This window comes from Scomber japonicus, chromosome 10 (genome assembly GCF_027409825.1).
Source record: "Scomber japonicus isolate fScoJap1 chromosome 10, fScoJap1.pri, whole genome shotgun sequence".
In the NCBI taxonomy this organism is placed as follows: Eukaryota; Metazoa; Chordata; class Actinopteri; order Scombriformes; family Scombridae; genus Scomber; species Scomber japonicus.
This window is the reverse complement of record NC_070587.1, coordinates 8551252-8567891: the sequence shown is the minus strand read 5'-3', so window position 1 is coordinate 8567891 and position 16640 is coordinate 8551252. Positions and strand designations below refer to the sequence as shown.

Here is a 16640-nt window from a genome sequence, read left to right as displayed (position 1 = left end):
GCTTTGTTTAACTTGGCAAAAATAAATTCAAGTATGATTTGTGGCGTAATCAAATTAGCAGAATGAGGGGACCCAAAAAGAAATGGAAGGAGAGCCTACCATCTTGGTAAGTTCACCACGAGAAATTAAGTAACACTAACCCTAACTAATGCGTAGTTCAAGCCAGTATTAGAGAGAAAAACAAATATCATTTTGGTAGGAAGGAGTTGAAGAGAATATTAATCTTCACCGTGGTTGGCAATGTTTTTATCTTAACCAGAGAAAATATTAATTTTATTACTTTACTAATCTGAGATGCATGCATATAAATCAGCATTATGTCACATTATTTAAAGTAAAAGAAAAAAATTAACTACAATTTAACTACAAAGAGATGACTTAAGTGAACAATCAATATAACACTCAATCAATAATTTCAGGAAATTGAAATTGTTGTTTTATTTTATTTTATTGTCAAAGGAAGATTATCTTAATTCATAGCTTTCCTTGACATACATGTATGCATTAACTGTACACAAGAGTACATTTACAACAAAATTACTTTTCTTTTTCTGATGTAAATGCTTTTATTTTTACTTTAGTTTTGATCATCAACATTTTATCATTATATAATCGATTATAGTAAATTCAGTTCTCCTCCATGGTCTTTTTGATCCAGTCCACGTAGTTGATGACTCTGGTATAGACTCCATATGTGCCTGGCTGTCCACATTTGTCGTTCCCCCAACTGACAATACCTGCAGCCCAGAATCGTCCGTTTTCATCCAGAGCATAAGGTCCTCCACTGTCACCATGGCAGGAGTCTTTTCCACCTTCTGGGACTCCAGCACAAAACATGTTATCTGACAGAGTTGGCACAGGGGCTTGCATTGTCCTCTTGATTGAATCTCTGCATGTCTCCTGGCTGACTATTGGAACTTGCACGTACTTCAGCTTATTTGTTAGTAACCGTTTGCCATTTTTCTCTGTGACACCAAAGCCTGAGACAAGTCTGAAAAAAATGTAGTATAGTTTTGGTGAACTCGTGACAATAAAGTAAATCAGAGAAAAAGAAAAGACTTAAATGCAAGATGTAGTTCAAAAGAATAACTATGACAATATATAATATAGATTTTTTTAATGATTATATGGCATTTTATGCAATGAAAACTTTCAGTTGTTTACTTACCCCATCAAGCCAGTTTCATATGTGGCCCCCTCTGCTGGCAAACATATGGGCATTACAGATGAGTTGAATGTGATCTGTTGTTCCATTTTGATCAAGGCGACATCATTATTGAAGTCTAACTTGTTGGGGTTGTTGTAACCAGGGTGAACATGGATTGAGTCAGCATTAACAGCAGAGTCCATGAAGTGTTTCACAACAGTACTTCCCATGAAAATCTGCAAATCAAAAACATAAAGAGGAAATAATGTCTTAAACAGACAGTTTTACATGGGCTCAAAGTTACATATATATCTACAAATCAACAGCATAAGAGGAAGTAAATCGCAATTCAAAAACATGGATGCCCTGGGTATGTAGATAATCACTGGTAGCCCTCTTACCTTCACATTTTCTCTTGGTACTTTCTGTCCATCATGTATAATGTTATGAGCTGCAGTCATAACCCAGCGGTCTGCAATTATCATGCCTCCTCCTCTTCCTCCATCTATATTCAGTCGTACTTGCCATGGGATGGTATTATCTGGAGCTTCACTGCCTCCAATGATCCTCTGATAGGCAGAGATGAGTGTTGTTGGCTGGCCACAAACTGGTTTGGACACAGATGTATACTCATGAGGAAACAGATTTTTACACAAGCACAGACTTCATGTTCCAAGTACTGATTTGAGACTTGGATCGAAATGAGTTTTTTGTGTTTCTAGGTTTATGTGATAAAAAGCAATACCTGGTATGCATGTTGGAGTGCCAATAACATTATGGTTGGATCTCCACTTTCTATCTGCTTCACAGGTGAAGTTAACTGCAGGACAAAGGGAACAAAACAAAAGAAACATCTAGTTAGACATTAAACTTTATCTTAAGACCAACTGAACAGCATCAGCAACTTCTCAGCCCCCTGCAGTGATGTAAAAGTGTACTGCAGAGTGTCAGTACATGGTGACATCAGTGTAGGGCATGTTTACAGGTGCAATAGAGCACACCCCTCACTACACCCATCAGTGATGCTGGGAGGGCAGTCAAAAACAGTTTTTCAACTTTGTGTTACAGCTGCAGTTGGTGACTTTGAGGAGAGAGAGGACTTAGCATCAAATTTGAAGAAGTACAACTTTCAGATCCTTCCCCCTCCCTCTCCGCTGCACTCCTGCCCTGCCTCCAAAGTCCCTCCCCCAGAGGAGGCTGACGTGGGCGCGACGGCATGCGACCATGGATGTGCACGCGATCGGTAATACATGAACTACACTCCACACAGCTAGATATAAAACACTTTACAGTGACTTTCACATGTTTATACCTTACCTAGAAACACGGAGATATGAGCTTGACCGAGCTGAGGAGGAAGGGGGAGGGGCCTGTGTGCGTGGGCAGTGATCGACAGCTGTCAGACTCTCCATCAGACACAATCCTGGCTCTGATTGGTTCTTTTTGTCCGGTCGCGGTGGATTCTGGCAATTTGCAGTAGGAGCAGTAGGCGGGGCTAAATGAGCTTGTTTTCTTTTTTTTTTTTTTTTTTTACAGATTACTAGTTTCATGTAATGCTGTCTTTACATAGTGACAGTCTTAGCAAATATGACAAAAAGTTACTTTTATAAGACTTACCAACTGCAGCTTTAAGTTCTTGGTATTATACTCTTGAAGAACCATGTAATTATTTTTGCACATTATAGCCAAGTGGTAAACTACCACAGCAAAAAGTGTCATTTTCTCTACTAAGTTTGTCTTTTTTTCCATAAATCATTATGTTCATTATAGTCTAAATCTTTAAATTCATTAATACGATTTGAAGATTTACAACAGGCTTTTATGTAATTGACAGTTCGCTCAGCCGCTGCTCTCCATGGCACCAGGACTCACACAAAGTCAGACTAATATTATGCTACTACTGTGTTAGACATACAATGTTAGCACGATTTAGATGAAGAAGCTAATGTTAGTCCAAATATGCACCACTCAATGTTTCCGGTAAGCTAGTATTAGCTCAGGTCCGAGGTAGTGGGGTGTGTTTTAAGAGTGTGAAATGCAACACCCCTAATTTGGAAGGTAAATCTTCCTAAATCTGTAACGTAGTGTAGATAATGCAGCAGATAAGCAGATAATTACTTGAAACCATTGGCTGCTAGGAATGGTAAGAAAAATCTAAAACATTATAAAATCTAAAACATTATAGAACAAATCAATATCTCACCATTTACATCTCCAAGGAGAGAGTAAAATGGCCCATTGCAGCGATACTGAACAACAGAGCGATACTGATTCTGAAAGCCAGACAGGAAGGTCACCCCTCCATTCAGCAATGCTTCAGGTTCTCCACAGTCAATTACTGCAGAAAAGAAAAACAATGACATATGAGTACTTTGTATGTTTTGGCTTGTAAAATCAAAAATTCTCAATTTTCATGGTTGAGTCACAAAAACAATGGATATTTTGTTTGAGCATAAAGGTAACATACTGCGGCATTCTGGCAGAGGGAGGTGCCACTGTCCGTTGTTTTGGCACATGGCAGAGAAACTGTCAATCTCCTGATCATCCTAACATAAAAGAAGATAACTGATTTTTATATCCATATGTATCAAACACAACAAATAAACAAGTGGAGATAATGAAAAAAAATCTAACCATCATCAGCTTGTATCCTTGGTCACAGCGTACATAAATGTAGTCTCTGTAGAAATACTCAGTTAAGACAGGAGTGACCCTGCCTTTAGGTAAATTGCCAGGAAATGGACATTTTACTCCTGGAAACATCATGGACAAGCAAACATTAAACATTGCATAGTCAACAGGCAGATTTAACCAAACAATATGGTGGAAATTTTTATTTCACCAAGTGCCAGAATAATTTGACAATAGCACTCAAATTTCTACATTGGTCACTTCTCTCCCTCACTGTGTGTGCTGTAGTCCAGGCTCCAGCCATTGCTCTGGCCATCATCATCAGTGTGGTACTCCAGTCTGACAATGTTGGAGTTTGAGGTTATCAGACCTGGGCTTTGTCTACCACACAGCTTCACAGGCTCATTGTCTGGGATGGTCAACTAGAGCAGAGGAAACAGTACATTTATTGAATGACAAGGCTCAGTTTATGACCCATTTCTTCCAAATGAAAATATATATTAAGGAAGCTGCTTCTTGTTATACCTCCAACCAGTGATGGAGACAGGTTTGGCCTTGATGAGTGTCCACGCTCTCAATCTGGAATTTGTCAGAGAAGTTGAGAGAGACAGTGAAGCCTTGTTCAACAGAGATAATATACTGACAGGACACAGCATAAGGTGGGGCATGTGGGTATCCTGGACTGGACAGATGTCCCTCTGGCTCATCAAATATACCACCATGGCAGGACACTAGGAACAGTGAAAAGAAAGAAATCACAATACTGCAAATATTCACACGAGAAAAATGCTCACCTTTAAAGAATATAACATTTATCGGATGTATATTATGTATGCATATTTCCAAAATGTTCCCAGTGTTGCCAGATTGAGACATCTCTGTTGCTGCAGCTGCCTCTTGCATCCCCACCTCATCCGTTACATGTAAGGCTTTTAATTGGACGTATGAATCTGCACTAATAATAATAATAATAATAATACATTTTATTTGTACAGCGCTCTTTTTTGGTACTCAAACACAGTGAACAATGAATTAAAATAAAAAATGAAAAAACACAATAAAACGCTTGACCCGGGCATTAATCATACATTAAAAGCAATTCTAAAGAGGTGGGCTTTGAGCAGTGATTTGAATGTGGGCAGGTCGGTAAAGTCACAGATGTGATTGGGGAGCAAGTTCCAGAGGGAGGGGGCGGCAATGGAGAGGGCTCTGTCACCCCAGGTCCGGTGCATGGTACGTGGGGTTGGGGACAGGAGGTTGTATCAGCAGAGCGGACGCTGCGGGAAGGTTTGTGGCGGTGGAGTAGGGCAGTGAGGTAGGAGGGGGCCTGGCTATGGAGAGTTTTGTGGGTGAGGAGAAGGACTTTGAAGTGGATGCGTTGTGGTACAGGGAGCCAGTGGAGATTATGAAGGATACTCACACACACAGGTGCGCTGATCTGAGCGAAGTTCGTAGCCGTGATGACAGGAGCAGAGGTATGAGCCAAGGGTGTTGAGGCAGATCTGAGAGCAGAGTGGGCCATCTCCTGGTTCTGGCCCAGAACACTCATCTATGTCTGATAGTGAGAAAGTCATGACATTAATGGGAGATGTTGCAGTCAAGGGAAGTGACAGCAAAGTTGAAGATGGAGAGGTTCTACCTATTGCTTGATAATGTGCAGAGAAACCAACATTCTGGTGGCGCTCTGGGTTGCTGTCATCTGTTTGTAATATGAGAGTGAGTCTGTTGCCTGGAGAAAAGATGGGCTCGTTGCCTGGGTGACGCCCATCAGCAGAATTCTCTTGGCCACAAAACTTCCCCAGGACCTTTTCACCGTAGAGCACCTGAAGGATTGTGTCTGAGTTCAGTTATGCAGAAAACAGTACAATATGATTTATTGTACAAATGCTGAAAAGGATGTATCCAAATACACCATGTGGCACTTGGAAAGGAATCTATTTCAGTTGAGTCACCAAGCTTGGAGCCAGAGATGCAACCCAAGACAGCTACATCCTGTCTCACTAATATCTTTACATAAGTCCTGGCCCAAACAGGCACAGTGTATCCCGTAGTATAGAGTGTAGTACAATAAAGTAAAAAGAAGAGATACATTTTCGGTATATATATCATTCCCCAAAGGGGAAAATGTGTGTGACCCTGGTAGCAAGGGTGTTTAGTTATAGGGCTTCCCAGTGGAGTTTTGTCCCAGGCAAGTTTGCAGACAGTGTAATGCTAAGACTTGGAGATCCACTGGTGGCTATGTGAAGCAAAAAAAAACTAAAAAAGGCCCTGAAACAACATGTGGTTGCCTCCTTTTGAGATCACTACCAATGACAGACCACTGCAGGGGTAAAAACAGAGGTTTGGTGCAATTCCTGTAAGTAATTACTTGCAGCTGGAGTCACCAAAACACATGTTGGCAATAATGGAAGTTAAAGAAGCTGTGCTTTGTAATAGGACTTGTATCCTAGGAATAAATGGTCTATTATAAGTCAAATATTTACTTCGTAGCCATATTGTCTGACCATATGCTTTAGTAACATTGACATTAAGTGTCCAAGTGCAAACTTCAAACTGTCAGTGCTTGAGTCATGCTTAAGTTTAAAACACAAGACACACAACACTTATTTAAGATATTATATGTGTTAAAATACTGTAAGGGCATCGTAATAGCAGCCTGCAGAAGCTTCGATGTCCAGGTGTGTGAAGGTGAGTTGGATCTGGTAGCCCTCAGGTACACTGAGGTCCCACTGCTTCAGGAGGTTGGAAGGGTAAGGCTGGGGATACTGGGGAGACTGGACCTCCCCATACATTACAGGCTCAGAGTCGGGCAGCGGCCAGCATTCACACACTGACATGTACAGAAACCTGGAAAAGGTGCATGAACAGAGAGAGTTCGATCTGTTTATCAGACAGTGGTCATCTTCGCTGCTGGTCCAAAGTTGATGCAAACAGAAAAAGAACAAACACAGTGACACTATCAACACAACTGAGGCAGCCACATAATATTGTTGAGACTTTATATGTTTATAGATGGATCACTCAGTCAACCTTGAAAACACTGCTCATCTGTGCTCATCTGTAATTTTGACTGCACAGAAAGTAAAAAACAAATCAGCTCTAGAGTAAAAAAACAACTCCACAATGATATTAGACTGATATGATAAGCAGTGAAATTTGGAATCAAACTAGGAATTCATGACAAAAACAACTTAAGTGCAACACACAAATGCATTTGATACCCAACTAAACTTACCAGATGAGACAGGAGGTCCACCCCATCTTGGGATTAAACCTATTCATGAGTGAATTCTTCCGCTGCTGTAGGAGCAATCGTCTCACATTCAAGTGGAACATTAATGTTACAAAGTCTGTAGTTTCCAGAGTTTAGCAACTCACTGTCTTAATGCCAGGAATGTGGTTTGTTTGTCTTGGCAAAATCAAATCAAATACGGTCGATGCTTGAAGTGATTCTTCTAAAAAGAGAAAAGCAATTTCTGACTTGTTGCGATTTAAACAACACAACTATTTTTAAAACTACGCAGACTTTGTTTTTAGACAGTTGTCAGGTTTCATCGGATTTCAAACTGTGGTTCATTCACCCACTAACCTCCTGCTGTCACTAGAGGGGGCTATTACACTTTTTTCTGCATCCTCAAGATCCTCTGCAGACTCAAGTGCCTTTCACTTGAGACCAGACAGACAGGTCAATGAAACAGCAGTATGCATAATGAATAATTTCTTTATATTTTTTTCTGAATTAACAAGATAATGATCTGAATTCTGAGAAAAGTTTTGAATGAAAAGAGAAATCGGTCTGTTTTTCAGAATAATAAGGTACCTCAAAATCCTGACTTTTATAAGAAGAGCCACCAAGTGCAAATGTTGGTTAAGCCAGCCCCCATCTGAACCCCATTGCACCTAAAGTCCTAAGGGTAAGGGTCTTTGAAGAAACATATACATTGAGCAATTTTTTCCCAGATGATTACACACTAATTAAAACAGGCTTATGAATGATTTTCCACCTCTGCCATGTCCGTCCTGCTCGGTGCCACTAATTTCTACACACTGCACCTTTCACTCCAGAGAGAATAATATCAAAAATAAAGAAAATTGCAGACAAATACAGAAGGTACAAAGAACAAACTTTTATCTATCCTAATGTTTCGATACTTTGCTGAAACCACTAATTAGTAGTAAAACATTATTTGTTGCAAATGCTGCAACTTCAGAGCTGACATCAGAGCTATGACATTTAAGAGAGCCATAATTATTTGTTTTAAGATGACAAAACAATCCAATTATTTTTTATTTCAAAAATGGGTTCAAAGGAAATGATTAAAAAGGTTATGAAAGAAAATGTTGGTCCTTTTAATGATTTTAAAGCTAATTTATTATTTTATGCTGCAATCATTTTATTTATGTCTTTCTATTTTTCTGTACTTTGTTTTTATTATGGGGGGGGTGGGGTGGGGGGTTAATTGTATGTTTTAAGTTTCTCAAATTACATGTTTTTCTGTTTTATGTAAAGCACATTGAATTGCCATTGTGTATGAAATGCGCTATATAAATAAAACTGCCTTGCCTTGCCTTGCCTTATAAAGTGAATGTGGAATTCTGTACTGTACTGTCAGCACTGAAGGCTGAAGCCCCTAAAACGCTGCTGTATATATTACAAGATAGCAGCAGAGATTTGTGGTTTGTGGTTATCTACGAGCAAGCAATTCTCATGTCTACTTCTGCCTCTTGGTGTAAACAGGGCCAAGTTTTCAGTCTACATATCGTATCAATATATCGTATGCCAGTTGCCGTGGAAATGTCTGTATGTGATTTGGACAGCAGGATACTTAAAAAAAAAGACTGAATAGTATTTAAGGAAGAACAAAATAAGTGATTTTAAGTGAAGTTAATTTTACTTGAGAACACACTGCATTGAAAATCATTCTGATCATTGAATTTGTGATTTTACATATATTTGCTATACTATAAAAATGGCTATATCAACACTGAAAAACAATATGAGTCTTATTTCCACATGCCAGCGTTTTGTGCCCTAGTAATTTGTTGTACCATAAAATGTTTCCATATTAGGCTCTATATGGATTTAACACCATTATACATTTGAATAAAATCTATTTGATTTTTGTCCTGATCAGGTGGTTAGTGTAGCCAATCAAGTAACTTTGCATGGTAGAGGCAAATGTATAAATTACGCAAGAGTTAAGTATCCCAGTTTATAGAGGGCATGAAAAAAAACAGATTAAGGTACAGACAAAAATACAATATTGCAAACTTTTCCTTTAATGTAAAAATCAATCATGTGATCAAAGCTTGTATTATTATGTTGGTAGATTTGATTACAAAATTACAATCTTCATTTTCATAACATTTTTTATTTCAGAGATCTTAATCAGAAACTAAATGGATTATAGCATAGAAGCTAAATCATTTTCTCCCTCATATTCAGCCTTTCAGTGATTTTTCTGTTGCATCTATTGTTTCTCTAATCCAGGATACATAATTCGCCACTTTGGTATAATAACCTTTGTACTGCCTGTCCCGACAATGGGGTCCCCAGGACACAATGCCAGCTAGACGGTAAGGCCCATTGCCTTCAGTTAACATAGGCACAACAAACGGACCTCCACTGTCTTTCTCACAGCTGTCCTTCCCTTCTGCTCCAGCACAGAACATGTTGTCAGTGAAAATCATGGGTAGGTTCTTAGGTGGCAGGGTAGGTGTGTTCTGACAATTTTCAAGAGAGTGAACCCCAATAGCAGCGTATTTTAACATGGGAGATGCTTTACGATCTTCTGTCCTACCCCATCCTGACACTGTGCCTTGCTCACCCTCCACCAAGTCACTGGTGCCCTCTGGCAGACAAATGGTAAGGAGGTTTGGGCCAAGATTCACCCTGGCATTAAATCTGATGAGAGCAATATCATTGTTAAAATTAGTACGGGGTTTAACATTTCTTGTGTAGTCGGGATGAATTATGATCTTCTCACTGGTAATTTCTACATATGGGTCAGTTGACGATGGTCGTGCATTTGTCAGTCCACCATACAGGCGCAAAGAGGTTTGCTGTACATCTTCAACTACATGAGCTGCTGTCACCGCCCAGCGGTCATTGATCAGTGTTGCTCCTCCTCTGCTAGGTTCTTTTATGAGAAGATGCCACGGTATTTCTCCCAGTTTTGCATCCTTACCCCCAAAAATTCTAGCTGTACTTTGAGGTTCGTTTTCAGGCATCCCACACACTGAAATACACAAAAAGAAGTATCATAAATTCATATGAAAAAGGAAAGAAATTATGCATAAAAAATAAATAGTGAAATCCTACCTTCAGTGCATTTTGGCATCTTTGAATTGCCACTGCTTGGTTGCCATTGACCACTGGCATTGCAAATGTATGTATCTGAAAGATTATGCAAACCTTATGGTGAGACAATAATCAATAAACTGAAGTGTTTTTAAAAGTTAGTCCAAGAAGAAAAAGGATAATCAAAGATATTCAATAATCACCATCTCCCTCCAGTTTGTAGTAGTTTGAGCTGCAGTGAAACTGGATTTGGTCACCATACTGAGTGTGCTCGGTATCTGAGCCCATCACCTTAAGGATGCCATCTTCTGGGATATCGGGAAAACCACAATCCACACCTACACACGAGTATATGTGGGGAAAAAACAACCCTCAAATTAAAAAGTTCTTACTGGAAATTTTGGAAAAAATAGAAATCTATTATAGTCAGACTCACGTTCACAGATGTAAATGGGAGCCCATACGCCTGTACTCTGGCATGTTGTCTGATACTGTGATGACACAGTCTGGGAGCCTTGCTGCTTTGCAAAAGGAGAGATGAATTAGCTCAATGGTGACTTAAAAACATCAGCTACAAAGATATAACAGGTTCTGTTTCTCTGTGCACTCACCATGATGAATTCATGGCCAGCAGCACACTTTACTGTTACTGTTTCACCCTGATGATATTCTGGTTCCTCAGGGGTCACCGTGGAGTGTGGAGTTACCACAGATGGACAGACCTTGTCTGCAGTTAAGACATGAAAACAGCAATTATGATCATTTTGTACTCAGTTTTCAACAATACTCTATGGCACAGATGAGGAGGCGGCAGTACCTACCTGTGGTCTTGAAGTGGAGGTTGAAGCCTTTGTTAGTGCCGAAGCTATCAGAGGTGAAGATAATTTGGACTTGATTTGAGTGAGTGAGGAGGGGAGACTGGGGAGGAGTGTTGCCACAGTATGGCCCCAGAGTTCCAGAGGAAGTGTTAATCTGAAAACATAGGACATAAGTGAACTAATTACTGCTCAGAAGCAGCAGTGGAAGACGTATTCAGATCCTTTACTTTAGTAAAAGTTCCAACACAGCAATGTAAAAATAAAAGTCATGCATTAAAAATCCTACTTATGTAAAAGAAGTATTAGCAGCAAATGTCCTTGAAGTATTAAAGAAAAGAAAAAGCAAGTTTGAACTACTTTATATACACTTAGTTTAGTCCTGTGGTTCCCATCCTATGGGTCAGGGCCCTCCAAAGGGTCAACAGATAAGTCTGAGGGGTTGTGAGATGATTAATGGGAGAGGAAAGAAGAAAAAAAAAGTTCTGACACATAAATCTGTTTTCAGTTTTTGGACTTTTTCTCTAATCAAAGATTTCTGGTGAGATATTCAATAATTTGAACATTTAGTCAAATGAAACCATGTGACAAGTTTAGAGGGAAAAATCACTATTTGGTGGAGCTGTTAATAACTCATAGACATCTGAAATGTGACCCCGACTACACACTGTTTTTTGTAAGACGTCGAAAGTCAAAAAGGTTAGAAACTACTGGTTTCATCTTTAACAATGAGTTGTATTTTAAAAGCTTGCTATATTATCCATTGTGTCAACATTTCATCTGAAAAGTAACTTAAGCTGTCAAAGAAATGTAGCAGAGTAGAAAATAGCATAAAATGGAACTACCAAATAAAAGTACAAGTTCTTGCAGCACTGGTGTAAATGTACTTACTGTCCAGCCACAATTTCTACAGAAACACGGAAAGACTACACAATGACTAAAATAGTTTGTGCACTAGTTGTCATAACAAAGATTTCAGCACTTTTCTTCTGAACTTCCTCTTTGCTCTCTTAGCTTGAGACTTTAGTACAAACACTATATAGTATTTGCATATTCTGACTCATCACTCACCGTCAGTCCATCTATGCACTGGCCATCTGGGCTTTCCTCCACGTCGAATTGGTCAGAAAAGTGTAGCTCCAGCTGAAGGTGGTCATCCACAGACAGGGTGTACTTGCAGTTTGCCTTCTCTGCATATGAACCAGGCCAGAAAGGACTAGATATTTCACCTCTGGTCAGCCCTGACAGATCCTGATCACAGTGCACTGTGATAAAGATAAAAGGTCACTGTCATCATTTTAATCAAACACAGTCAAAAAGTATTACACAATCAGCCACCTCTTCATCTGATTCTCCTCTTTTCTTCCCCCCATGAGTCTGCTTCTGCTTCTTCTATCTGCCCATTTTCACTTCATCTTTTAATTCTGTTCCTTCTTCCCTGATCTGTCTCCCTCTGTCTCTTTGCTCTTTTCATTCCTCCCTCTGCACTCTGTTTACTTGAGCCTGAGATCGTGTACCCGTGCAAGTGTGCTTGTCTGCACCCAGGTGGAAACTATGGCGACAGGAGCAGCGGTACCCTCCGATGAAGTTGTGACAGAATTGGTCGCATCCGTTGTCTGGGTCGTCCTCACATTCGTTAAAGTCTGAGGGAGCAAAGTTATTTAAGGTTAGATGTAAAAAAAAAAAAACATGGCACACAAGAGGGATTATTGACTCTGCAGCTGATAAATGTCATCTGGTCACCTTTTTTGACCTTTTGTCATATTTTAGCAAAGACCGGCTGATCCAAACATGTCACCTGGTTATTTCAATATGATTATAAGAAAAGAGCTTTTGTTGCATCACCTAGAGCCAATGTGTAGCTTTGTTTATGCTTGTTCAGTCAACTTGAACTGAATCTTTCCATGATGAAGATTAAAGTCAAGGCATTTTATAGTGTCAATTGGGACATTCATTTTTAATTATTAAAGTAATAATTGAATCTGCAAGTTGTCACAAAAGTATTTTATAGCTAAGTTATTGTAAAACAATGCTATGCTTGCCAATTCATTTTCTGCTTTGCTTTTTTCAGTCATGTTTAACTGTTTCCAATTCAGCTTTAATAAATACATATAAATAAAACACATATATATGACCATTCTTGTATTATGACTACAAAAGCATTCACAATGATGAGCTCTTTGTCTCACCTTGCACAGTGTAAAAGCCTCTGAAGCCGGTGTGCCTCTCGGTGTTAGAGAAGTCAGAGTGAAAGGACAGAGAGAGGCAGCCGCCCGGGGAGGACTGGAGCGAGGGATTTACTGCGGTCTGAAGCTCCTCAAATTCTCTTTTCCCACACAGGATGGAAATCAGGTTTCCATTTGAAAAGATCTATAAAAGAAATTAGAACATAATACATAAACAACAACAACAATACTTTAATGTATCTTAATCAGGGACTACAGAAAATAATTCTTTATAGTACGACAGTGTGTTCACATTGTTCGGTTATGAATTCAACCAAAAAAGAAAAAAAAGATTTGGGAGGGACTTAGACAGTCTAGCTTTACAATGTACCTATTGCAAATAGATGATTTATCATGAAACTGAAAGGTTTATTATCACATTTGAATTTAGTAATGTTGTCTTTAGGCATTATTTTACAGAATGTACAATTTCTTTTATAAACAAATTTCTCAATGTTGCTCCAAAATACAGACGTGGAGGGGCAACGTAATGGTTGTTTGTGGCTCAGCATCAAAAAAGGCACAAATAACATCTATGTCAATACATTTGGTAATTATTCTGTCACATGGGTAAATGTTATGTGAAATTAAATTAATTTCTCTAATCTTGTTGAAAGATGCACAACCATGCTTTGCCTCAAGTTAAAACCTAATTATGATTTCCAATAGGTTATCCCTCTGGGTGAATGATTATGAAGCACTGTTTGTTGGTACATTAAATGTCTGTTGATTTTATTCCACTAACTTTTAAACAAAGTACTTGAACATTAACATTTTGATAGTCACAGTGAGATTATATTAATTCAATTATACCTATGGGAACAGTTTTTATTACAGAAGATCTTCCTTTGTACTTTTAAGATTACATTTTTCATCAAATCCAAATCCTTTCAATCCAAAACAGTGATATTACTATTGTTTCAAATTATATCCTTATGTCGTAAAAAGCTGTGAAAACAAGTAAGTTTCCAAAACAGTAAAGCCTGCTGACATTAGTTTGAGAGTTTTACCCACAATTTAGAAACAGCGTAGTGACAGTCCACAGGAAATTTTAGGCCACCTAATCTTTTAAAAATATTGTGTGGTATTAAAGTTCATAATGATTCCAGGAGCTCCAAACATTTTTGAGCCACTTGATCATGAAGGTGCAATTTAAATGGTCAAAATGTAATCCTCTCCAAACTGAGTATTTCTTTTTGAAGATAATGGTGACTATAATGGTGACTATAATGGTGACTATTTTTCCTCACAAATTTGGTGAATAAATTATTAATTTCTTTACAAAGCACATCACTGACATACAGGGTCAAAGTAGGATAAACACATCTTGATACACCTTCAGCAACATCTATCTGAAGCCACATATAAGCTTGATTTTAGGAAGAAAAACGTGCTACAGTGACGTAATTCTTAAATATCTTTTATAGAGATTATAGACCTTTATTTCATAGCTCTTCATTTTACAGACCTTTCATACCTCAGTTGTCAGTCCACACGTACAGAGAGTGGACCTTTGGATTTAGTCATCATACAATCGCGGAGTTTCCCCGGAAAGCTGTTTTCAACCACAGTAAGTCAATTCACTCAAGCGGGTTTTGTTTTTATTTTTTTGTTTGTTTTGTCGTTGTTATTGTTTCATGCGTCATTTGACTGATTATTAAGTCATTAATCCTGAAGTTTAGAAGCAAATCAGATTTAATGTGAGCAGTCTTGTCTTACAGCTGTTTTCTTCCGTCCCCCGCCTCCATGCTGCGGTCACAGTGTGTGTTACAGCATATTAAAACATGTGTACTATGTCATATCGCACCAACACAGTAATGAGAGACTTGGGTGTAAGGGTGAAAACCACAGAGATAGGTCTGGTTGACCATGAATCGTGTGAGAGGGCTATTTCTGACATCTCCCACACTCGTGTCTCGTGTGAGTCGGATGTCAGTATCAATCAGTGACACGAGCACGTGACAGATCAGACTGCAGGATGGAGGGTATTATTACAGCCTAATATTTTTTATTAAGATAAAATCGATAATATGTTTGCAAATGCGTATTAACAAGGGCATTGTCAGATGTTTTAAATAAAAAACAATAATAATATAGCTAAATAATATATAATATAGCATAAGCTAGTTTATAGTTTACTGTTACATTTGTCATGTCGCAAATCCCGTTCAAAGTCAGAGTCCCTCCACATTTGTACAAACAGCACCTTGTGTTAAATCTATCAATACTAACACGTGAGTTGTTGATCACAAGGAAAATTAGTGTCTGTCTGTACCATTATCTTTAGATTTAGATTCACATTTGAATGTGAAGCACTTGGGACTGTTGTCTGTGAACGTGTATAGGCTCTGTAAAAGGCTAAATACATTTTGTTTCCCTTAATATGACTTTTATCTGAAAAGTGTTATTTATATACCAAGCCCCCAACCACCAACGTTATCTTTAGATTTAGATTCAGATTTTTGTGAAGCACCGTTGTCTGTGAAACGTGCTACATAAACTTGTTTTGCTTTTAATATGAGTTTTATCTGAAAAGTGTTATTTAATAGCTCCCCGACAACAAGTTAGAAACCTTGACTTCAAAAAGCACAAATGTTGACCGCTGATCATAACCCCAGACCTTCCACTCAAGATGGGGCAAACTGACCTTCACGGCATCATTTTCACAGTCTTGACTGTCCTCCAGGTCCAGGTGGATGAGCCTGATGGAGAGGGTGTGACCTTTGGGGGCACACCTGCTCCAGTTGAGACTGGCATGGGGCAAGTATCCATTGGGATAACCTGGAGACTCTACCCAACCCAGAAGCACTGAGTAGGTCGAGTAGGGCAGCAGCAGTAGCAGGAGACTGAAGAAGAGTCGAGGGAGGAGGGGGGTTCGAAAAGGAGGGGAAAAGAAGTGGAGAAAGTAAGAGGAGCAGGACCCAAATAAGAAAAAGTATAATTTAATGAAAGTTAAATTAGTCTCAAGAAAGACTGTCGGCCAAAAATGATGCACAAATTGCAACAAATACAAAATTACGATGCTATAACCGAATCAGTTACAAGAACCCATTTACTGCAAAGCATTATGGTGAGATAATTATCTATCATAAGGAGCTAAAATGAAAACCCCAAACCTACCTTAATTTTAACATCCTGACCTGATTGAATCCCTTCTCAAATAAACTACCCCAACATCTCTCCTTCCCCTTTTCTTATTAATGTTTTCGCTACCCCCTTTCTCTCTCTCACACATCTTGCAATCGTAAGCATTTCATAAATCTATTTCTAGATTGTTTTTTTTTTTTTTGTATGTGTGCAGTAATGAGGGAGTGACTGTCGGTAAATGGGATGGCAGGAAGACAAACTGAGCCAAAAAAAAGTGTTTTCAGATCATCAGTTACTGTAGAATCTCTTTGCTGTTTTAACTCGACATCAATCTCAAAAAGGGCAAAAGTTCAGTGGGAACAATGGCGATGGAGAGAAAGGAAGGGGTGTAGTGGAGTTAGGAAATGCCTCATTATGTTGCATTGTTGCAGTTT

At 38.8% G+C, this 16640-nt stretch overlaps 1 pseudogene; it reads right to left on the bottom strand.

Annotated features, from left to right (window-relative positions):
- Positions 1 to 16288, bottom strand: part of LOC128366273 (uncharacterized) — a 29257-nt pseudogene extending 12969 nt beyond the window's left edge.
- Positions 16289 to 16640: the final 352 nt, after the last annotated feature.